This window comes from Pelophylax lessonae (genome assembly GCF_965119305.1).
Source record: "Pelophylax lessonae genome assembly, chromosome: 4".
NCBI classification, from domain to species: domain Eukaryota; kingdom Metazoa; phylum Chordata; class Amphibia; order Anura; family Ranidae; genus Pelophylax; species Pelophylax lessonae.
The window spans coordinates 657,943,882-657,956,684 of NC_138771.1; the positions used below are offsets into that span (position 1 = coordinate 657,943,882).

Consider the following 12,803-nt stretch of genomic DNA (forward strand, 5'->3'; position numbering starts at 1 on the left):
GGGCAGAGACACAAACTACTGCAGGGAGATCTCACCATTGTGGGTGGAGCTGGAAAACCCAGGAGAGCAATGTCACATGTCTACACAGATGCTGTTCCCAGAGACAACAATAAGCAGACTGTGAGTAGTGGCGGGTGAACTGGAGAAGCTCAAAACCCTTCATAAGTGAAACAAAAAGGCTGCCAATTCTGAACTTCTGAAAATGCTAGTTGACTGGCTGTCATGGTGTTCCTCCTGCTGTAATACTTGGAGGTCTATTTAAAAAAGAAAAAATAAGAATTCAAAAACAATTTGCGCCAATGTTTGTGGCTTTGCACAGCTGGGATGTGCCTGTTTCCTTTGATAGTTGGCCCCACCTAGTGGCCATAATGCAGTATTTTCCTGAAATACCTCAATCAAGAAAATTATGGCCACTAGATGGCGCTGGCAATCATAGAAAATAGACAACACAGGGATTTTTTGCGACGGCTGTGCGCATGCTGAGATTTTTTTTTCTTAGAGTTACTGACCCTGAACCAGTATAGGTTGTTTGGTCTTCCTTGATCCTGCTAAGTGACTCCATGGGATTAGCACGCACTCCCTTTCCTTGTGACACCCATACATTAGGTGGGTGTTATTGTCCCTATCATTGATCAAGCTAAGCAGTTTAGTAACGCTGCCCAGGACCGGGACAAGGGTGGGCAGAAGGGACGGCTGCCCTGGGCGAAGCATGTATTGTAGGAATGGGGGGCGCCGCAAGTTCCTTCTACTATAAGGCTGACAGGAGTAGTGACAGCGGCATAACTAATTCTGTCAGCCAAGTGCTGGAAGCGGGAAGAAGAGGAGGAGAGAGCCAGGGGAAGGTGCGGGCTGTGTTCTCTCTCCCCCGCTGCCTCATAAGCTTGCAGATAATAAAGGGGGGGGGCAGCACAATTTGGTATCTTTGCCCTGGGCACTGGAAGATATTTTCCTGACAGTCTGCCCATGTGTATCAAACCCCGCCAAGCTCTGGAAGCGGCAAGTAGAGGAGGAGAGAGCTGGGGGGAGGTGCGGGCTGTTTTCTCTCCCCCCCCCCCGCCGCCTCATAAGCTTGCAGATAATAAAGGGGGGGGGGTGGGTGGCACAATTTTTTATCTTTGCCCAGAGCACTGGATGATATTGTCCTGACACTTCGTCTGCCCATGTGTATCAAACCCCGCCAAGCACTGGAAGCGGCAAGGAGAGAGCCGGGAGGAGGTGCGGGCTGTGTTCTCTCTCCCCCGCCTCCTCGTAAGCTTGCAGATAATAAAGGGGGGTGGGCGGCACAATTTAGTATCTTTGCCCTGGGCATTGGATGATGATGTCCTGACACTTTGGCTTCCCATGTGTATCAAACCCCGCCAAGCGTTGGAAGCGGCAAGGAGAGGAGGAGAGAGCCAGGGGGAGGTGCGGGCTGTGTTCTCTCTCCCCCGCCTCCTCGTAAGCTTGCAGATAATAAAGGGGGGTGGGCGGCACAATTTGGTATCTTTGCCCTGGGCACTGGATGATATTGTCCTGACACTTAGGCTGCCCATGTGTATCAAACCCCTCCCCCCACCCCCCCCTGCCGGGTGGGTAGGGATGGTCGAGAGCAAAGCCGAACCATATAAGCATGAATTAAATCACATTTCAGACTGGAAGCCCTTTCCCTTCATCAGGGCTGTAAAATGAAAAATGAGATGATATGCAACAAAAATAATACAAATTACAAAAAAAAAAAACTATTCAAAATCTATACATTTTTATTTTCCTAATCAATATAACTATTCATGAAAATACCATAGAGTAAGAAAAACACACCATTCCTACATATAATAGAATGATTCAAATAACAATAAAAAAAATAAAACAGAAAAAACGAAAGACCGCAAATTAAAATTTCATTTTTTTTTTTTTTTTTTACTTTGATTACACAAAAAGAATTGATAAAAAAAATGTAAAAAATAAAAGATCAAAAAAAAAAAAATGATTTAAAAAAGAAAAGTCCACCAATTTTCAATACCTGACCGATTGATTACACAAAAAGAATTGATAAAAAAATTGTTCAGGTATTGAAAATCGGTGGACTTTTCTTTTTTAAATCATTTTTTTTTTTTTGGTCTTTTATTTTTTACATTTTTTTTTCTAATTTGTTTTTTCATTTTATGCCCAAGTCATCAAAACATTTTTTTAATGAAAAAATAATTTGTCAAAATTTTCTTACAAAATATCGGGCATGACCGCTATAAAGAGGACCTGTTTACCAGATAAGAAAAATAAAACTTTTTGAGACAATTGTGAAACATTTTCCAATCGCTATTGATGATCAGTAACATGGTAGTGTGTGCGTAATTACGCACATTACAGTAACACATGTAGCATATTACGATGCTCTGGTGTCATATATAATATTTTATCAAATCATTAAATTTTTTTTTGCGTAACACTTTAAATATTGCAAAACATCTATTTCAAATAACAATATATGAAAAAAAAGAAAATGTTGTAATAATACCATACAAAAAGTAACACGCACCATTTATTACACACAACTATAGAACAGGTTGAAATAAAGTTAAATTAATTAAATAATGTATCAAATAATACAATTTTTTTTTTAAAAATGTGATCTTAAGTAAAATTGCAAAAAATCTATTTCAAATAATATATGAAAAAAAAGAAAATGTTGTAATAATACTATACAATAAGTAACACACGCCATTATTACACACAACTATAAAACAGGATGAAATAAAATTAAATTAAGTAAATAATGTATCAAATAAAAAAAATAATACAATTAAAAAAAAAAAAAAAGATCTTACGTAATATTGCGAAACGTCTATTTCAAATAATATATAATAAAGAAAATGTTGTAATAATACTATACAATAAGTAACAGACGCCATTATTACACACAACTATAAAACAGGATGAAATAAAATTAAATTAAGTAAATAATGTATTAAAAAAAAAAAATGTGATCTTACGTAATATTGCAAAACGTCTATTTCAAATAATATATAATAAAAAAGAAAATGTTGTAATAATACTATACAAAAAGTAACCCACACCATTATTACACACAACTATAGAACAGGATGAAATAAAATTAAATGAAGTAAATAATGAATCAAATAATACAATTTAAAAAAAAAAAAAAAAAAGTGATCTTACGTAATATTGCAAGACGTCTATTTTAAATATATAATAAAAATGAAAATGTTGTAATAATACTATACAATAAGTAACACACACCATTATTACACATAACTATAAAACAGGATGAAATAAAATTAAATGAATTAAATAATGTATCAAATAAAATAATATTTTTTTTAAAAAAAGTGATCTTACGTAATATTGCAAAAAATCGATTTTAAATGATAATATATGAAAAAAAGAAAATGTAATAATACTATACAAAAAGTAACACGCACCATTATTACACACAACTATAGAACAGGATGAAATAAAGTTAAATGAATTAAACAATGTATCAAATAATACAGTTAAAAAAAAAAAATGTGATCTGAAGTAAAATTGCAAAACGTCTATTTCAAATAATATATAATAAAAAAGAAAATGTTGTAATTATACTATACAATAAGTAACACACGCCATTATTACACACAACCATAAAACAGGATGAAATACATTATTTAATTCATTTAATTTTATTTCATCCTGTTTTATAGTTGTGTGTAATAATGGTGTGTGTTACTTTTTGTATAGTATTATTACATTTTCTTTTTTTCATATATTGTCATTTGAAATCGATTTTTTGCAATATTACGTAAGATCACTTTTTTTTAAAAAAATATTATTTTATTTGATACATTATTTAATTCATTTAATTTTATCAAATAAAATATTTTTTTAAAAATGTGATCTTACGTAATATTGCAAAAAATCGATTTCAAATGACAATATATGAAAAAAAAAAAGAAAATCTAATAATACCATACAAAAAGTAACACACACCATTATTACACACAACTATAAAACAGGATGAAATAAAGTTAAATGAATTAAACAATGTATCAAATAATACAGTTTAAAAAAAAAAATGTGATCTGAAGTAAAATTGCAAAAAATCTATTTCAAATAATAAATTAAAAGAATAAAATGTTGTAATAATACCTTACAAAAAGTAAAAAACACACACCATTATTACACACAACTATAGAACAGGATGAAGTAAAATTAAATTAATTAAATAATGTATCCAATAATAAAAAAAAAAATTTATTTGATTTTACGTAATATTGTAAAAAAATCTATTTTAAATAATACATGAATAAAAGAAAATGTTATAATACCATATAAAACGTAAAACACACACACCATTATTACACACAACTGTAGAAAAGGATGAAATAAAGTAATATAAATCAAATAAATAAAATAAATGAATTAAACAATGTATCAAATAATACAATTTTTTTTTTTAATTTGATCTTACATAATATTGCAAAAAATCAATTTTAAATAACAATATACAAAAAAAAAAAAAATGTTGTAATAATACCTTACAAAAAGGAAAAAACACACACCATTATTACACACAACTATAGAATGGGATGAAGTAAAATTAAATGAATTAAATGTATTTTTTAAAAGAATTTGATGTTACGTAATATTGCAAACAATCGATTTCAAATAATACATGAAGAAAAGGAAATGTTATAATGCCATATAAAAAGTAAAACACACACACCATTATTACACACAACTATAGAACAGGATGAAATAAAGTTAAATAAATTAAACAATGTATCAAATAATACATTTTTTTTTTTTTTTTTAACGTGACCTTACGTAATATTGCAAAAAAACGATTTCAAATGACAATATATGAAAAAAAAGAAAATTTTGTAATAATACTATACAAAAAGTAACACACACCATTATTACACACAACTATAGAATGGGATGAAATAAAATAAAATTAATTTTTTTTTCATTTTATTTGATGTTTATTCATTTTTTTATTTTTGTCGTCGTAATTGATCAGTCAGGTATTGGAATTTGTTGGCCTAATTTGTCTTTCTTTAAATATAATTCATATTTTTGTTTTTTTTCTAATTTAATTTTTTTTATATATATTTTAATTTTCTTTTTTATTTTAAATGTTATATTTATTTATAGCCTAATTTATCATAAATGTATTTTTTTTTTTTTTAAACTCAAAAAGCACCTTAGCCCATTGCAGAGAATTGATCAGTCAGGTATTTGAATTTGTTGGCTAAATTGACTTTCTTTAAATATAATTCATTTTTTTTATTATTATTATTATTTATATATATTTAAATTTTTCTTTTTTATTTTAAATGTTCTATTTATTTATAGCCTAATTCATAATACATTTTTTTTTTAACTCAAAAAACACCTTAGCCCATTGCAGAGAATTGATCAGTCAGGTATTTGAATTTGTTGGCCAAATTGACTTTCTTTTAAATATAATTCATATTTTTTTTTTATTATTTATATATATTTGAATTTTCTTTTTTATTTTGAATGTTATATTTATTTATAGCCTAATTCATAATACATTTTTTAATTTTTTTTTTTTTTTAACTCAAAAAGCCCCTTAGCCCATTGCAGAGAATTGAATGGGCCGCATTATCCTGGTATTGGAATTTGATGACCAGCGATATATTGTCCTGGTCAATAGGCGTTGGTTGTGTGGGCGGCCTCTGTCCGTTGTCCAGCTCTGCTCAGGAAATTGGTTTAATCTCAGCACAATGCTGAGTGTGATGAAGGGGTCATTATGTAGAGATAAAGGGCCGGGTGTGGCCCCCGTATTGTACACACATTTCTCTGTATGTCTGTGTGCCTGGAGAACAATTGTCTTCCCTCTTCAATCAATGGCTGTCCACCCCAACCCTCCTGACCCCATTATCTGCCGCCCACCACTCACTGTCCAGCCTGGATTCAGCTGATGGATGGACTGAGCTGGGTAATCATTGACTGATAGAAGAGCTGACTCTCCAAACTGTCACCCTGCTCATCAGGGTGGCCCCAGGGTCACCGATCACACAGGGGCCCAGGAGGTGAAGAGAAGCAAATTCATAAACGAAGAGCTGTGGGATCTCAGGAGCGCCCATGGAGGATCTCCGGTCTCCATGCATCCCTTCATGATGGGCACAGCGGGTGTACAGACCCGGGAACTCAGCACAGGGATGGTGGGAGCCCCTCATAATGGACACAGCAGGGGTACTGACCCGGGAACCCAGCATAGGGATGGTGGGAACCCCTCATAATGGGCATAGTAGGTGTACAGACCTGGGAACTCAGCACAGGGATGGTGGGAACCCCTCATAATGGGCACAGCAGGTCTCCAGACCCGGGAACTCAGCATAGGGATGGTGGGAACCCCTCATAATGGGCACAGCAGGTCTCCAGACCCGGGAACTCAGCACAGGGATGGTGGGAACCCCTCATAATGGGCACCGCAGGTCTCCAGACCCGGGAACTCAGCATAGGGATGGTGGGAACCCCTCATAATGGGCACAGCAGGTCTCCAGACCCGGGAACTCAGCATAGGGATGGTGGGAACCCCTCATAATGGGCATAGTAGGTGTACAGACCCGGGAACCCAGCACAGGGATGGTGGGAACCCCTCATAATGGGCATAGTAGGTGTACAGACCTGGGAACTCAGCACAGGGATGGTGGGAACCCCTCATAATGGGCACAGCAGGTGTACAGACCCGGGAACTCAGCACAGGGATGGTGGGAACCCCTCATATGGGCAAAACAGGTGTAAAGACCCAGGAACTCAGCACAGGGATGGTGGGAACCCCTCATAATGGGCACAGCAGGTGTAAAGACCCAGGAACTCAGCACAGGGATGGTAAGAACCCCTCATAATGGGCATAGCAGGGGTACAGACCCGGGAACTCAGCACAAGGATGGTGAGAACCCCTCATAATGGGCATAGCAGGTGTACAGACCTGGGGACTCAGCACAGGGATGGTGGGAACCCCTCATAATGGGCACAGCAGGTGTAGAGACCCAGGAACTCAGCACAGGGATGGTGGGAACCCCTCATAATGGGCACAGCAGGGGTACAGACCTGGGAACTCAGCACAGGGATGGTGGGAACCCCTCATAATGGGCACAGCAGGGGTACAGACCCAGGAACTCAGCACAGGGATCGTGGGAACCCCTCATAATGGACACCGCAGGTCTCCAGACCTGGGAACTCAGCACAGGGATGGTGGGAACCCCTCATAATGGGCACAGCAGGCGTACAGACCCCAGAACTTAGATATCCACCCATGGCTAGCCGCAGTCAGTCAGATCTTGGGACATTTACCAGCTCTTTGCGTTGTTCCCAAGTTGATGTTGGGTGATGGGTGGCAGGCGGAGAGTGGCAGGCGATGGGTGGCAGGTGGAGAGTGGCAGGTGGAGAGTGGCAGGCGATGGGTGGCAGGCGGAGAGTGGCAGGCGATGGGTGGCAGGTGGAGAGTGGCAGGTGGAGAGTGGCAGGCGATGGGTGGCAGGTGGAGAGTGGCAGGCGATGGGTGGCAGGTGGAGAGTGGCAGGCGGAGAGTGGCAGGCGATGGGTGGCAGGCGGAGAGTGGCAGGCGATGGGTGGCAGGTGGAGAGTGGCAGGTGGAGAGTGGCAGGCGATGGGTGGCAGGTGGAGAGTGGCAGGTGGAGAGTGGCAGGTGGAGAGTGGCAGGCGATGGGTGGCAGGCGGAGAGTGGCAGGCGATGGGTGGCAGGTGGAGAGTGGCAGGTGGAGAGTGGCAGGCGATGGGTGGCAGGTGGAGAGTGGCAGGCGATGGGTGGCAGGTGGAGAGTGGCAGGCGGAGAGTGGCAGGCGATGGGTGGCAGGCGGAGAGTGGCAGGCGATGGGTGGCAGGTGGAGAGTGGCAGGTGGAGAGTGGCAGGCGATGGGTGGCAGGTGGAGAGTGGCAGGCGATGGGTGGCAGGTGGAGAGTGGCAGGCGGAGAGTGGCAGGCGGAGAGTGGCAGGCGATGGGTGGCAGGTGGAGAGTGGCAGGTGGAGAGTGGCAGGCGATGGGTGGCAGGTGGAGAGTGGCAGGCGATGGGTGGCAGGTGGAGAGTGGCAGGCGGAGAGTGGCAGGCGATGGGTGGCAGGTGGAGAGTGGCAGGCGATGGGTGGCAGGTGGAGAGTGGCAGGCGATGGGTGGCAGGTGGAGAGGGTCAGGCGATGGGTGGCAGGCGATGGGTGGCAGGCGGAGAGTGTCAGGCGATGGGTGGCAGGCGATGGGTGGCAGGTTGGTTGCTCAGTTTCTGCCCCTGGTGGGAACTGAACTCTGGGCTCCGGTTCTGAAAACCACTTTTTTTTTTTTAAGGAACCCATCCCCCTACATGGGAAGTGGCAGCGATCACCACAGATAAGTCATTGATTAGTTATTGATGACCGTCCCGGGTCTGATAGGGATGACAGTCCCTGGAAGATGGGGGGGGGGGGTGAGCCCCCATCTGGAGTTTATTTAGGGCTGGAGGGGTAATTAGCAGAGTTTGTTTAAAGCTGTCTGCTGATGTTGGCGGAGGGGGGGATGGGATGGGGGGGGGAGCGGCTGAGCCGCACTCAGGAAATGGGACGCGACATGTTTACATTGCGCCAATTAGTGTAATTATTATAAATTGAGGGCTTTTTAATGAGCCCCCTCCCCCGCTCTTCCTGGGGGGAATCTGTGTGTGTCCTGAGCTCTCCGGAGGTTCCCAACACCGGGCCCTCCTGGGGTGACGCTTAAAAGGCCACCCCACCCCCTCTGTGATACTGAAATCGTGTATAAAATCCATCGCCAGATCGATCTGTCGCAAGACACAGTGGACCTGACGCAGGCCGGGATTACGGGGCCCCTGGGAGCCCCCTCATGTCTCATGCCGGGACAAAGTCATCCAGCGCCCAGGGCAAGGATGCCAAACTGCGCCCCCACTTCCTTTAGGGTAAGGGTCAAGGCGCCCCCCCATCCCTGCAATAAACCATTGCACCCAGGGCAACCGTCCCTCCTGCCCACCCCTTGTCCTGACCCTGCGTTTGTGCGCCTTCCAGCAAAGGTGCCGCTCAGATTGAACGCACATACAGTATACCATATATTAGGGTGACGCACATTTACCTAATGATTAAAAGGGGCGGGCCAGGGGTAAATCCAATTAATGAAAAGGGCAGGCCGGGGCAAATCCAATGTATAAAAGGATGGGCCAATGGCAAATCAAATGAATGAAAGAGGCGGGCCAATGTCAAATCAAATGAATGAAAGAGGCGGGCCATGGGCAAATCCAAGGAATGTAAGTGGCAGGCCAGGGGAAAATCCAATGAATAAAAGGGGTGGGCCAGGAGCAAATCCAATGAATGAAAGGGGTGGGCCAGGTGCGCATCCCTTGAATAAAAGAGGTGGGTCAGGGGCAAATCCAATGAATGAAAGGGGCAGGCTGGGGGCAAATCCGATGAATGAAAGGGGCAGGCTGGGGGCAAATCCAATGAATGAAAGGGGCAGGCTGGGGGCAAATCCAATGAATGAAAGGGATGGGCCACGGGAAAATCCAATGAATAAAAGGAAGGGCCAGGGGCAAGTTCAATGAATGAAAGGGGCAAGCCAGGGGCAAATCCAATGAATGAAAGGGACGGGCCAGGGGAAAATCCAATGAGTAAAAGGAAGGGCCAATGGCAAATCAAATGAATGAAAGAGGCGGGCCATGGGCAAATCCAAGGAATGTAAGTGGCAGGCCAGGGGAAAATCCAATGAATAAAAGGGGTGGACCAGGAGCAAACCCAATGAATAAAAGAGGTGGGTCAGGGGCGAATCCATTGAATAAAAGAGGCGGGTCAGGGGCAAATCCAATGAATGATAGGGGCAGGCTGGGGGCAAATCCAATGAATGAAAGGGGCAGGCTGGGGGCAAATCCAATTAATGAAAGGGCAGGCTAGGGGCAAATCCAATGAAGGAAAGGGGCGGGCCAGGGGCAAATCTAATGAATGAAAGAGGAAGGCCACAGGCAAATCTAATGAATGAAAGAAGAAGGCCACGGGGCAAATCCAATTAATGGAAGGGGCAGGCCAGGGGTAAATCCAATGAATGAATGGGGTAGGCGAGGGGAAAATCCAATCAATAAAAGTGGTGGGCCAGGAAAAAATCCAATGAATTAAAGGGGTGGGCGAGGGGCAAATCCAATGAATAAAAGGGGTGGGCCAGGAGAAAATCCAATGAATGAAAGGGGTGGGCCAGGGGCCAATCCAGTGACTGAAAGGGGTGGGACAGGGACAAATCCAATGAATAAAAGGGGCGGCCCAGGAGCAAATTCAATTAATGAAAGGGGCGGGCCGGGGGCAAATTCAATTAATGAAAGAGGCAGGCCGGGGGCAAATCTAATGAATGAAAGGGGCGGGCTGGGGGCAAATTCAATGACTGACAGGGATGGATTAGGAGCAGCCAGGCTAGATGATGCTGGTTGTTCTCCAGCCAGGAAATGAGGCGGGGCTCTGGCTTCCTGCAGCTCCTAATGCACATGCTGAGAAGCTCACAGTGTGCAGTGAAGTCAGGGGAAGACGTTTCAGTCCAGGAGAGGAGTCGGTACAACTGTGCAAGACTGAGGGGGGGGGGCGTAGGTCAACTTCAGGAACACACAGGGGCCTATTTATTAAACATTCATTGGATGAATGTCAAACATTCACCTGTCTGCACAAATTTTCCCCATAGTTTCTCTAATAGGATTATTTCCTATGATCGCCAGCTCCCTCTAGAGGGCAAAATGTGGTTTTGTTCCTCACTGAAGTAGTTCGGGGAAAAAAATGACAAATTTTGGCCACTAGATGGAGCTGATGGTCATAGGAAACGTACCTTATTAGAGAAATTATGTTGAGGATTCGTGCAGGCTGGGCAAACGCTTGTGGCATTCGTCCAACAAATGTTTCATAAATAGACCCTATATTGTGTTTAGCGTGTGTGTTAAATGTGCCACTATTGACTAAAATGTAATAAAATAAGAAACATTTCTAAACAATCAACATGGATACAAAGTAACAAATGAACATTCTTTATTTCTCATGGCATAGTTATTAAATAATTCAGGAAAAGAACGTATCAGATCAGCACATGGAGAAATATTACATAATCTCAATGAATAGATGTAAACCTGACCTCAGACCTCTCATAAAATCATCCCTGGTGATCCCGCCATGAAGGTCCTTGTTCAGGCACTTCCTGTTAGAGGGTGACAACGCTCTGTCCCTGTCTCCCAATCCCACGCCTGCGTTGTCACCCTGTCGCATGGGCTTCAAGTGGAGGTCACTTCAGGACACCTTACGCAGACATGGCCAAAGGTTTTCACCATTGGGAAATCCGCCCTGAGAAATGCATTGCAACCATCGCTGGGGTGCATGTACAACGGAAGTGGCTGCAAAAAGACTGCTGGAGATTAGCAGTGCTGAGGTGTAGCACAGGACGAAGAAACAAGGATAATATTCATGCAATAAAACCAGTAACTGACTTGTGTAAGAATGACGCACACACCGGAGTTTGAAAGATGGTGCCATCGCTCTGAAGTTCTTCAATACAAAGGAAAAACACGGGATTAAAGCATTACCACTGCACCAAGGCGTGGAGCCGGATTAAAATACAAGTGGGCTTCCTACACCATGGGTCACCCAGATCCACCATCAGACATCATGGAGCCCCATAGAGCTTACTCAACAAGGCCCCCTAACATTTCCATTGGATGAGTTCCACTCCTACCTCGTATCAGAGACTCCAAAGTAGTCACTGTGATAGCTTTGCGTGCTCCGCCCTCCACTGCCCAACCTGGGCACAAAGGCGTGGAGCCGGATTAAAATACAAGTGGGCTTCCTACACCATGGGTCACCCAGATCCACCATCAGACATCATGGAGCCCCATAAAGCTTATTCAACAGGGCTCCCTAACATTTCCATTGGATGAGTTCCACTCCTACCTCCTATCAGAGACTCCAAAGTAGTCACTGTGATAGCTTTGCGCGCTCCGCCCTCCACTGCCCAACCTGGGCACAAGCTCCATAGCTTAAGCTCTGACATCCCACTTGGCAGCTATGGAAGAAGGGAGCCAGCTTGTGCCCCATCTCTGGCAGGAAGGACACCCAAAACGGAGTTGTAGATGTTGCCCCTATTGCTCCCCCCCCATGACCCAATGGGGCCAGGGCTCAGTACAGGAGTAGTATCTACACCCCACTTTTGGCAGTACCCAACACCCACTAATATAGGGCCACCATTTACCGATGGTTAGCATCACTACCACAGATCATTCTACAAACATTGCAGTTGGTGGCCATAGAGGAGGAAGGGGTAGCAGGCATCATGCCTGGCTGTCCAACCTGAGCACAAGCTCTGAAACCGAGCTCAAGCATCCCACTTGGCAGCTATTGAAGGGGGAGCCAGTTCGAGCCCCGACTCTGGAAGGCAGGAGTCCCAAAACCGAGCTGTGGATGCTGCCCCTACTGCTCCTTCCATGTCACTGTGATAGCTTTGCGCACTCAACCCTCCACTGCCCAACCTGAGCACAAGCTCCATAGCTTAAGCTCTGGCATCCCACTTGGCAGCTATGGAAGAAGGAAGCCAGCTTGTTCCCCAACTCTGGCAGGCAGGACACCCAAAACTGAGTTGTAGATGTTGCCCCTACTGGTCCTCCCAATGACCCAATGGGGCCAGGGCTCGGTACAGTAGTATCTGCACCCCCCTTTTGGCAGACCTGCCTGCACCCATAACTCTCTATTCTAGGGCCACCTAGAAACATTTGACGGTAGTTGGGCATCACTACAATAGATTCTCCTACAAACATGGCAGTTGTTGGCCATGGAGAAGGAAGGGGTAGCA

At 43.3% G+C, this 12,803-nt stretch overlaps 1 pseudogene across 1 annotated transcript in view; it reads left to right on the plus strand.

Moving 5' to 3' along the window:
- LOC309552161 overlaps positions 1 to 12,803 on the plus strand; it is a 517,672-nt pseudogene that overhangs the window by 322,073 nt on the left and 182,796 nt on the right. The gene's annotated exons all lie outside the window — the stretch shown is intronic.